This window comes from Neofelis nebulosa, chromosome 14, assembly GCF_028018385.1.
Source record: "Neofelis nebulosa isolate mNeoNeb1 chromosome 14, mNeoNeb1.pri, whole genome shotgun sequence".
Lineage (NCBI taxonomy): Eukaryota > Metazoa > Chordata > Mammalia > Carnivora > Felidae > Neofelis > Neofelis nebulosa.
The window spans coordinates 76,949,709-76,959,270 of record NC_080795.1 but is presented as its reverse complement, the minus strand read 5'-3'; the positions used below and the strand labels follow the sequence as shown (position 1 = coordinate 76,959,270).

Sequence of the window (9,562 nt, the reverse complement as noted above, 5' to 3'; positions counted from 1 at the left end):
TTTCACCACCCCCCTCCCCACCGTCTCATTCTTGTGATTGGAACCAGAATGGGGCGGGGGTGGCGGGGGTGGGGGGAGAACCGGAGGGAGGTGGTGGGAGTTGGGAGTTAGGCCTGGGTCTCTGCTTCACCACCCCCAGCCTGCAGGGGGCGCGATGAGAACGAAACAAGCCTTTGTTGCGTCAAAGCCCCTGAGGTTTCGCAGCTTCTTGCTGTTGGTGTTGTTACTAGACCACAGTCTGTCTCAACTTCTTTAAGGCACTAGGTCAGAATAAGTGCTTTATACATGACGGCTCCAGTCCTAAAGTCAGAATGTCCATTGCTGTCAATTGTCCTTAGGCCAATGAGTCAGCGGCTAGGATTTCATTTTCCAGGCTGAAAAGTGCTGTGTGGAACTGAGGGACCCCCTTCATGCACGCAGCTGCTGGTGGTTAAAACACTGTCTGTTTTAATACCCGCGACTCCAGATGATGCCATCGCTCTGTGCAGGCGAGGGGCCTAGCTTCAAAGAGTTCTGGAGTCTGTGCAGCCAGCTCAGGGGCAGGATCCAGGTCCCCAGCCCCTCCTTCAGTGTGAAGTCCAGACTGATCTCCAGCTCGTCTGCCACAAAAGAGGAGGCTTTCACGGCCCTGTCGTTGCTTTGGGTCATCGGGAGTGTCAGCTTTGTGCACAGGGAAGGGAAGCTCAGATGCGAAGCGCGTTTCCAGATCAAAATGGCACCATTGTGTGGCAGGTTTTGATGGCCGAGCCTTTCCCGTGAGCGCTGTGTGCCCCCAACAGAGCCCGAGAACCCCCTCTCCCTGAGGAGAGCCTCAACTTCTCAGCAGAAGCCCCTCAAGCACTGCAGAAGGAGCTATCACAGGACCTTCGTCTGGGGCCTCCGTGAGGGCACCTTGAGCCTGGGACTCGGCCAACGCACCCCACGTGGAAATCGACGGATGGGGCCAAGCGGGGAAGCCCTGCAGGGGTGGCCCCAGGCTGACCTACAGGGGTTCTGCGAGCTGAAGCCCGTGCACACGGAATGAGCCCGCTTCCACGTTACAGGAACAGCCCCTGGGGGGCCCAGGAGGTTTCTGTGCGGGGGGTCCGCGTGGCATTGGTTCGAAACGATAAATGATCAACAAATATTTGTCAAGTGATCACCCTGCCCCAAGCTCCGGGCTAGGACCTTAGTTAGAAGGCTGGACGCTTCTTCCCAACAAGACCAGATGGTCTTCTGACCCCGATGAAGCTGGAAGCCGAAGAGAAAACAGGCAATGACCTAATAATTACACCAAATGTGACAGTCACCGGGTTCTTGGAGGTCAGAGTGGATGGTTCAGAATTACAGTCGCAGAGTCAGCCTGTCTCGCTCAGACCCCAGGCCCAGTTCCCATCAGCTGTGTTGCCCAAATGCCCTGGACGGCAGATGTGTTGTGTGGAGAACAGAGGTAACACAGCTATTGACTTTATGATGCTATTGTGAGGAGTAGCGTGTTGACTCATGGAAACTGCCCCAGAGCCTTAAAGAAATGAGAGCTATTAGTCATGTTGTTATTATAATCAGGAAACGTGGGGAGCTCCACTAGTGCGGAGCGGAGTAAACCCAGCGAATGCAGTCAGGAAAGTCTTCCAAAGAAATGACACGGAAAGTTAAGATCTGGAGACGGGAGGGGGGCTACCCAGGTGGAGAGTTCTGGAAATGTCTCCCGGAGCGCTCCAGGTAGGACTGGCACAGTCATCAACTGCAGGAATCAAAACATTGGTCAAGGGGCACCTGGGTGGCTCAGTCAGTTGAGCGTCACGGTTCAGGTCACGATCTCACGGTTTGTGAGTTCGAGCCCCGCGTCGGGCTCTGTGCTGATGGCTCAGAGCCTGGAGCCTGCTTCTGATTCTGTCTCCCTCTCTCTCTGCCCTCCTTCCCTCTCTGTCTCAGAATAAATAATTTAAAAATAAAAAATTAAAAAAAAAAACAACATTGGTACAATTAAAAGTGTGTCAGTGTGGCCAAAGCCTGAAGACGTGATAGGGAGTACAAGGAGAGGTCGGTGGGGACACGGGTCTGAACAGAATGTGAAGCTCAGTTCTGCGCATCAGAACGTAGCCCAGGTGCCAGGCGAGTCCCTAGAAGACTGTATACTTGCTTCACCGGATTGCAGTCTGATATCGGATACTGTTGATTCCTGGTTTGCAGAGTTTTGTGACTCAGGCACTCTCTTAGCGCATAGTGTCAGTCTATCTCCAAAACACATCCCCACGTTCCACCAAGTCCTGTTTCTCCACGGCCATGAGCCTAGCACAAGTCCTGTCCGCTCTTCTCTGGATTTCCTGCTTTCCCTCCTACCACCCCGGATCCCGGCAGCTTAATACCCTACACTCAGCAACCACAGTAATCCTCTAAGGCAAAATCAGATTATGTCATCCCCTGCTTAAACCTGTATAATCATCTTCCTTTTTACTTAGAGAAAAACCCTCTGAAATCCTTACCATGCTCTACATAGTCCTACATAAACTAGAGTCTCCTTTTTTAATCATTTCAGCTTCAATTCAAAAACGTGCTTCTCGGGGAGACTTTTTCTGACAACTCTAGGTAAAATAGCTCGTGTCTTCCCTCCCCACCAAAACTGATAATAATAAGAATAATATCGTTTTCCTTTACACATAATTCCTGCTATACTTTAAAAAGATTTTATCAGTACCCGAACATTTCTCCTGTATTCATTTGTCCATGTGCTCCCATTTATTTTCTTTCTCTAGCAGATAAATTCTCCTTGACAGGATTTTGTCCGTCTAATCTGTCACTGTGTCTTTAGCACATGGAAGAGTCTATGACACATGTTAGAGAGGAACTTTTGGTTTGGTTGCCAACGGAGTGGATATTTCTTCCAATTCTTCCAGTCAGCATTTATGTTCCTAATTCAATTTGTTCATCTTTACGCTAGATTTCAACCCCCATGCACCACAATATTGCTAGACAGTGAAGCTATGATCATTCCAAATCCCAGACCCTTGGATCTGAATTCATCTGATTACCACCACTTCTAATCACCATCATCACCATCACCATCATCACCACCATTATCACCACCATCATTATCATCACATCATCATCACCACCATTGCCATGACCACCATCATCATCATCACCATCACCACCATCATCATCATCATCATCACCGTCATCACCATCACCACCACCATCATCATTGTCACCATCATCACCATCATCATCACCATCACCATCACCATCATCACCATCATCACCACCATTATCACCACCATCATTATCATCACATCATCATCACCACCATTGCCATGACCACCATCATCATCATCACCATCACCACCACCATCATCATCATCATCACCATCATCACCATCACCACCACCATCATCATCATAACCATCATCACCATCATCATCACCATCACCATCACCATCACCATCACCACCATCATTATCATCACATCATCATCACCACCATTGCCATAAACACCAGCAGCATCATCACCATGACCACCATCATCACCATCACCATCATCATCACCATCACCACCACCATCATCATCATCATCCTCATCTTCATCACTATCATGATCATCACCACCACTACCATCATCATCACCACCATCATCGTCACCATCATCTCCACCATTATCACCACCATCATTATCATCACATCATCATCATCACCTTTGCCATGAGTACCATCATCATCATCACCATAACCACCATCATCACCATCACCACCATCATCATCATCAGTCTTCATCGTCACAATCAACAACACCATCCTGTACTAATAGCTGCCTCTATCAACACGTTTCAGGTACTTTTGCATTGAATCCTTGTAGTGAGAGCACTTTGACAGCATTTTCTTTCTTTTTCAGGTGGAGAGGGGGGCTCAGAGCATAGAAAGTTCAAATGACTCGCTCATAATCACATGACTAATCTGTGGGGGACTGTGTTTCAAGCCTGGATCTGCCTGAGTCCAAATGCAGTGCTTTCCAAAAGGCAATCCCGCCCTCACATTTTTTTTCCAGATCCTACCATCTCATGAGCTTTGGCTGGGTTTCCCAGACTCCAGCTCATCACCACACTTTGGAATTTTTAAAACTCATTTCATCCTACTCTTTCTTTCTGCAAAGGCAGGGGCTTGGAAGTGACTCGATTCCTGTGCTCTGAGCCACCCTGGACAGAGTCCTCGTGCTTCTTATCATGAAGCCCTAAAACCATGTTCATTCCAATTCTCATCCCGAGTGGGGACACATGGGAATATGTTTGTATCACGGGATTGGTAGGATCAAGTGATTAAGACAAACTCACTGAAGGATTCTCAGTGTCCACACGTGATCTTTTGTTGTCTACGCTAAGCGCTTAGTGTCTTACATTTAATGCAAAAGATTGAGCCCAGATAATCCCATGTCTTGATGTGTACATCCCTCACAGCCAGTGACTGGTGGGACTTCGTTTGCCAATTCCCTTGCAAAGATTCTTTAATAGAAATTAAGAGATCGTCTTAAAATGAGTGCGATAAGATGGAGTTTTCTGCTCTCATCATGTTAACTACATTAGAGCCCAGCACATTAAGCCATGCTTCTGGAATTACACCCAAAGAAGCTGAAGAGCTGCAGATTTGACTTAAATCTTTGACATCTCAAGAAAAAAAAATAGTCAGAAAAACATGCCTCACATTTTCTCTCCCTTGTCAGACAAATTGGTATTCTGTTGATCTTGTTTTTGAAATATCTTGCAACTCAAGCTATTAGAGAGAGAAAACACTTACTTGTCATCACTTTCCTGAGATGCTTAGATTTACACTGTCAAGGATGATTTTTCAGACATAATCCAGCCACGTGAGGACTGCTATTTGTGTTAATTAGTACGTGACGGCCCAGATTTCTCCAGAGGGCCTCCTAATTCTGGGAGCTTCTTTAAAGCAGGGAGCAAAGAATCTATTGCACCGTAGGTGGGACACGGGCCTAACGTTTCCCCCGTTGGACCCCTTGTCCTAAGGGGTTTCATGGTTATTGCAGATATGGCCAAGTGTGTTTGCATCTGGTCAGGCTCCTTTTTGAATGCCCGTACAGGTTGTCTCTTATCTGCAATTTTGAAATCCAAAATTCTGAAAACTGAAAGTTTGCTATAAGTATTTGGCAGTAAAATGGTACCCGTCTCCACATGAGGCTCTTTACAGTCTTTAAGTGTCCCATTAGTGTGAATGGCTTTGTGGTTCACTGCAAAAATATTCATTCATTTGCTGTCCCTGACCCCAATGAGGACACAGCCTTTCTAGAAAGAAAGAAAGAAAGAAAGAAAGAAAGAAAGAAAGAAAGAGAAAGAAAGAAAGAAAGAAAGAAAGAAAGAAAGAAAGAAAGAAAGAAAGAAAGAAAGAAAGAAAGAAGGAAGGAAAGAGGGTGGAGGGAAGGAGGGGAGTAAGGAAGGAAAGAGAGAGAGAGAGAGAGAGAGAGAGAGAGAGAGGAATTCTAAAGCAAATCAAGCCCTAAGGCTTCTGGATATGTGATTATAAAATTGATTCTACACTGATGACACTGCATGCATACACATGTAGTTTTCATCAGTATTAACGCTGAGTTTAATGGGTAGATTGGTAAACAATTGCCAAGGTTGTTAAAAAACCCAACCTTGCCTTTGCTCCCTATGAAACATCTCCTCCCCATCCCCTTCAACAACAACAACAACAACAACAACAACAACAACAACAATCTCACCATAAACCAAATCTCAAATTCACTCCTCTATGATGCCTTCCCTGTTTCCCAAATGTAATAATCTACTCTGTTCTCCAGGAGAGCAATGCAGCTATGTTTATTGCATTTGAGAACTTGGAATTATAATGAATTGCGTGTCTCCTCTACTCAACTGTAGAGCTTACTCATTCATTCGTTCGTTCATTCATTCAATTTATTCATGCAATTACTCAGGTTTTAATGTCAGGCTTGATGCTAAGTACTTTTATATATATTTTTAATTAATCATTTCAAAAACCTTTAACACACTTTTTAATGCATCCATTTTTTTCCAGAAGCAAAACTGAAAAGAACCTCTGGGAGTTTAGACAACTGTTTGAGGACATACAGCTAGTAAGTTGTAGGGTTAGGACTGTAACCTAGGTCTTTCTAACCCCATGTTTTGTCATGTTTTTTGGATACTCCACACTGTTTGGGGGACATGTTACCCTATTTGCTTTGTTTTGGTCGTGCTACAGCACATTACTGAAGTGGTTTGTTTCTTGTTTTTGTTTTTGTATTGAAGTGGTTTTTAAACAGGCAGATAGATACAGTGCTCATTTTCTTTTTCCACCTGATGACTCAGAACACCTCCTAATTCTGCCTGATAGAGTTAAGGAATTACGTCTTAGCCTTGGATTTGGCCTACTGTTTCCTCTGCGTACCTTGTTTGTTGAATTATCCTTTTCATGCATGCTCCAAAAGAAAATCCATGCCACTTACACGCCAGAGAATATGCTACTTTTAGTTTCAAGGATGTCTTTACAACTGGCTGCTATAGCAATCAGCAGCAAGTCGGGCCCCAGACCTGCTTGGCCAGTGGCTTACAACTGCTCCGGTGCTCCCATCTCTGATGCTGCAGCACCATAACTGTAAATCCATGATCTGCCCTCCAGGATGCAGTCAACAAAGGGAATCCAAGGCTGGGCTTCTTTCCTGGAAATGACATACTAATCTATGGCCCCTGGCTTCAGTTAATCCAACCTAATTCTTTGTGTGGGTACTTTCAAAAGTTCTCCTGAAATTTTCTTTTTTTTTCTCTCTCTCTCTTTTTCTTTCTTTCTTTCTTTTTTTCTTTCTTTTTTTTTCTTAGCATTATATAACTGGACTCGTCTTTGCTGATATGCATAGTCGTGATTTATTCTGCTTCACTGCATGGCATTCCAATGTGAAAGTATACCATGATTGATTAATTCATTTTATGGTCAGTGTGTATCAGGTTGTTTCTAATTGTCTTCCAATTCCTTCATCCACTCATGTATTTATTTATTCAACACATATTTATTGAGGGCTTATTCTGTGCCAACCACTGTTCCAGGAACTTTGGAAACAGCAGCAAACAAATGGAGTATTGGCCCCACGGAGCTTACCTTCTAGAGTAAAGAAGCAAACAAAAATAAACATGAATACACAGTGCGTCAGGTGTGGGGAAAAATAAAGCAGAGGATAAAGATTAGAGGGTGGAACAATGTAGATATTTTATATAGCGTAGTCAGGGAAATCTTCTCTGATAACAGTGACCATTTGGATAGAGACCTACATCACGTGCTCTCTGGGGGAAAGGACTCCATACAGAGTGCAAAGGCCCTAAGTAAGTAGGGTTTTGGAATGTTCAAGGCATGGGAAGTGGGCCATGGTGCCTGTACCAGGTGACTGAGGGAGAGTGAGAAAATGAGATCAGAAAGGTTACAAGCAAGCTAGTCATGTAAGACCTTATTAGCCAAGATAAAGCTCTTTGCTTCTCTTCTAAGTGGAATGGGAAGTCTTTGGGGAGATTTGATCAGAAGTATGGCATGATACGAATTACTATTTCTTAGAATCAGTTTGGCTGCTATGTTGAGCATAGACATTCGAAGAGCCAGGGATGAGCCTGACTGGGAGTTTGTTGTAAAAATCAAGCTCAGGGATGATGGCGACGTGTATCAGTGCAGTAAGAAGGAAACTAATTATATAAATATAGTAACACATTGAGGTAGTAAGGAGTTTGATTTTTCATGCTTCCCTATGTCCAGTGCAGACCTTGACTTTGGGCTTGACAGATGATTTATTTTGGCCAATAGGATGATAGCAAATTGAAGTAAACAGGAGACTGAGGAACTGATTGTGTACCTGTGCTTTCTTGTCACCATTATATTGACATGCCTGGACCAACCTGCCCAAGGAATGTGAAAATGTGGAATAGAATTGAGTCTTCAAGCCCAAGCCACCAGTGCTCCCAGCCAACCACAATCGCATGAGAAAACAGAAAGAAGTAAGCCAAGACATGTCCAAACAATCAGATCTGTTCCGTTGACCTGTGGGCTAGTGAAAAATGGCAAATGATTATTCCTTTAAGTTTTGAAGTAGTTTGTTATGCAGAATTAGCTAACTGCTGTACATAATATGAAGGCTACCGGGTAAGTATATGTGTTAGTGGGAATTTGATGATTCTTTTCTGCTTACTGCTAGTTATGCATAGAAACAGAAAATAAGGTCAGTGAGAATGAGGATCAGAGAGGAGGTATCAGACTTTCCAGAAGGAGGCTTTCTGCATCGGTAGGAGGTATAAAATATTCATCTAGGAGAATGGGAGAGAAAATAAACATGAAAATCCAATGGGATAACTGATCCTAGGATCCCAGTTGGGATTAATACTTAAACATGAAAAAGGGGATGAGACAATATGCCGTGTGCTTTTCTGCAAACATATTGAGCTGTACAGGATACGTGAAGACAGAGAGTGACTTGGCTTTAGCCAAGCTGATTTCAACTTTGTTTTTGAAAAAGGAGGGCACGCTGTCAGGAGCCAGCAAATGTTTTCTGTAAAAAGAGATACAATAAGCATGTCAAGCTCCGTGTGCCAGCTGGTCTCTGTTGTGACCCCTGAACTCTGCCATTGTAGTGAGAACAGAGCCATACACGGTATGTAAACAAAAGGGCATGGCTCTGTGTTCCAATAAATCTTTATTTATAAAGCAGACGACCAGCCACAGGTCTAGGGAGGTGAGAAGATCTGGAAGGGAGTAATTATGATGATAAACACAGCATAAGGGAACTGGGTAAAGAGGAGATAGTCAAGGGCATAAAAAAATGAACTGTTGCACATAACAATCAGTGCAAATGTGAGTGTTTGTGTGTGTGTCAATATTACTAGGTAATGATAACTAGTTGTCCTTACTATCTACACCATTTTATTCTCCCAATACCAGAGTAGAAACGCTAGTTTCCCCACATTCTTGCCAATACTTAATATTTATAGATTCTTCTCCTTCTCTCTCTCTCTCTCTCTGTCTCTCTCTCTCTCTCTCCCTGTATCTCTTTTCTCTCTTTTTTTTAAATTTTGGGGTTATAAAATGGTATCTTATTGTCATTTTAATGCAAGATTTTCTTGGTTCACCATTTTTTCCCCTTGAATCTCAGAGCGGCCATCTTGTTGGCAGTCAGCCCTGTGTAACAAACAGACGTACAGAGAAGCTTGACACACACACCCAAGTCTGTGTTCATTGTTGCCCTGTGTTAGAGATGGACACAGGGCTGAATCCAGTGTGCATGTCCAGATCTATTTCAGGCCCTTAGTCTCACTTGTTCAAGATCGGGAGTTCTTGGTGTCCTGAAGGTCACTAATTGATGGACTCTAGAAATAAGGCTCAGAGCCCAAACACATTCTTCACTGGGGGCCTTTGATATCATGCTGAATATCACCATGTTACGCTTATAGTTCTAGTTATGAGAAACGGTTTCTTTTAGGATGTGTGTCCCGATGTTAATGAAAATGAGAAAACTCGGGTGAACTTGGACCTTCCCTATACACCATCTATTTGCAGATGGGCTTAAGAAGAGGGTCTCAGTGCCAGC

General features: G+C 44.1%; 1 long non-coding RNA gene across 1 annotated transcript; it reads left to right on the top strand.

Annotated features, from left to right (window-relative positions):
- Positions 1 to 912: 912 nt before the first annotated feature.
- LOC131495101 (uncharacterized) lies at positions 913 to 8,062 on the top strand. The gene is made up of 3 exons (XR_009253763.1): positions 913 to 1,429; positions 6,025 to 6,082; positions 7,789 to 8,062. It is a non-coding gene; the product is annotated as an uncharacterized LOC131495101 (long non-coding RNA).
- Positions 8,063 to 9,562: the final 1,500 nt, after the last annotated feature.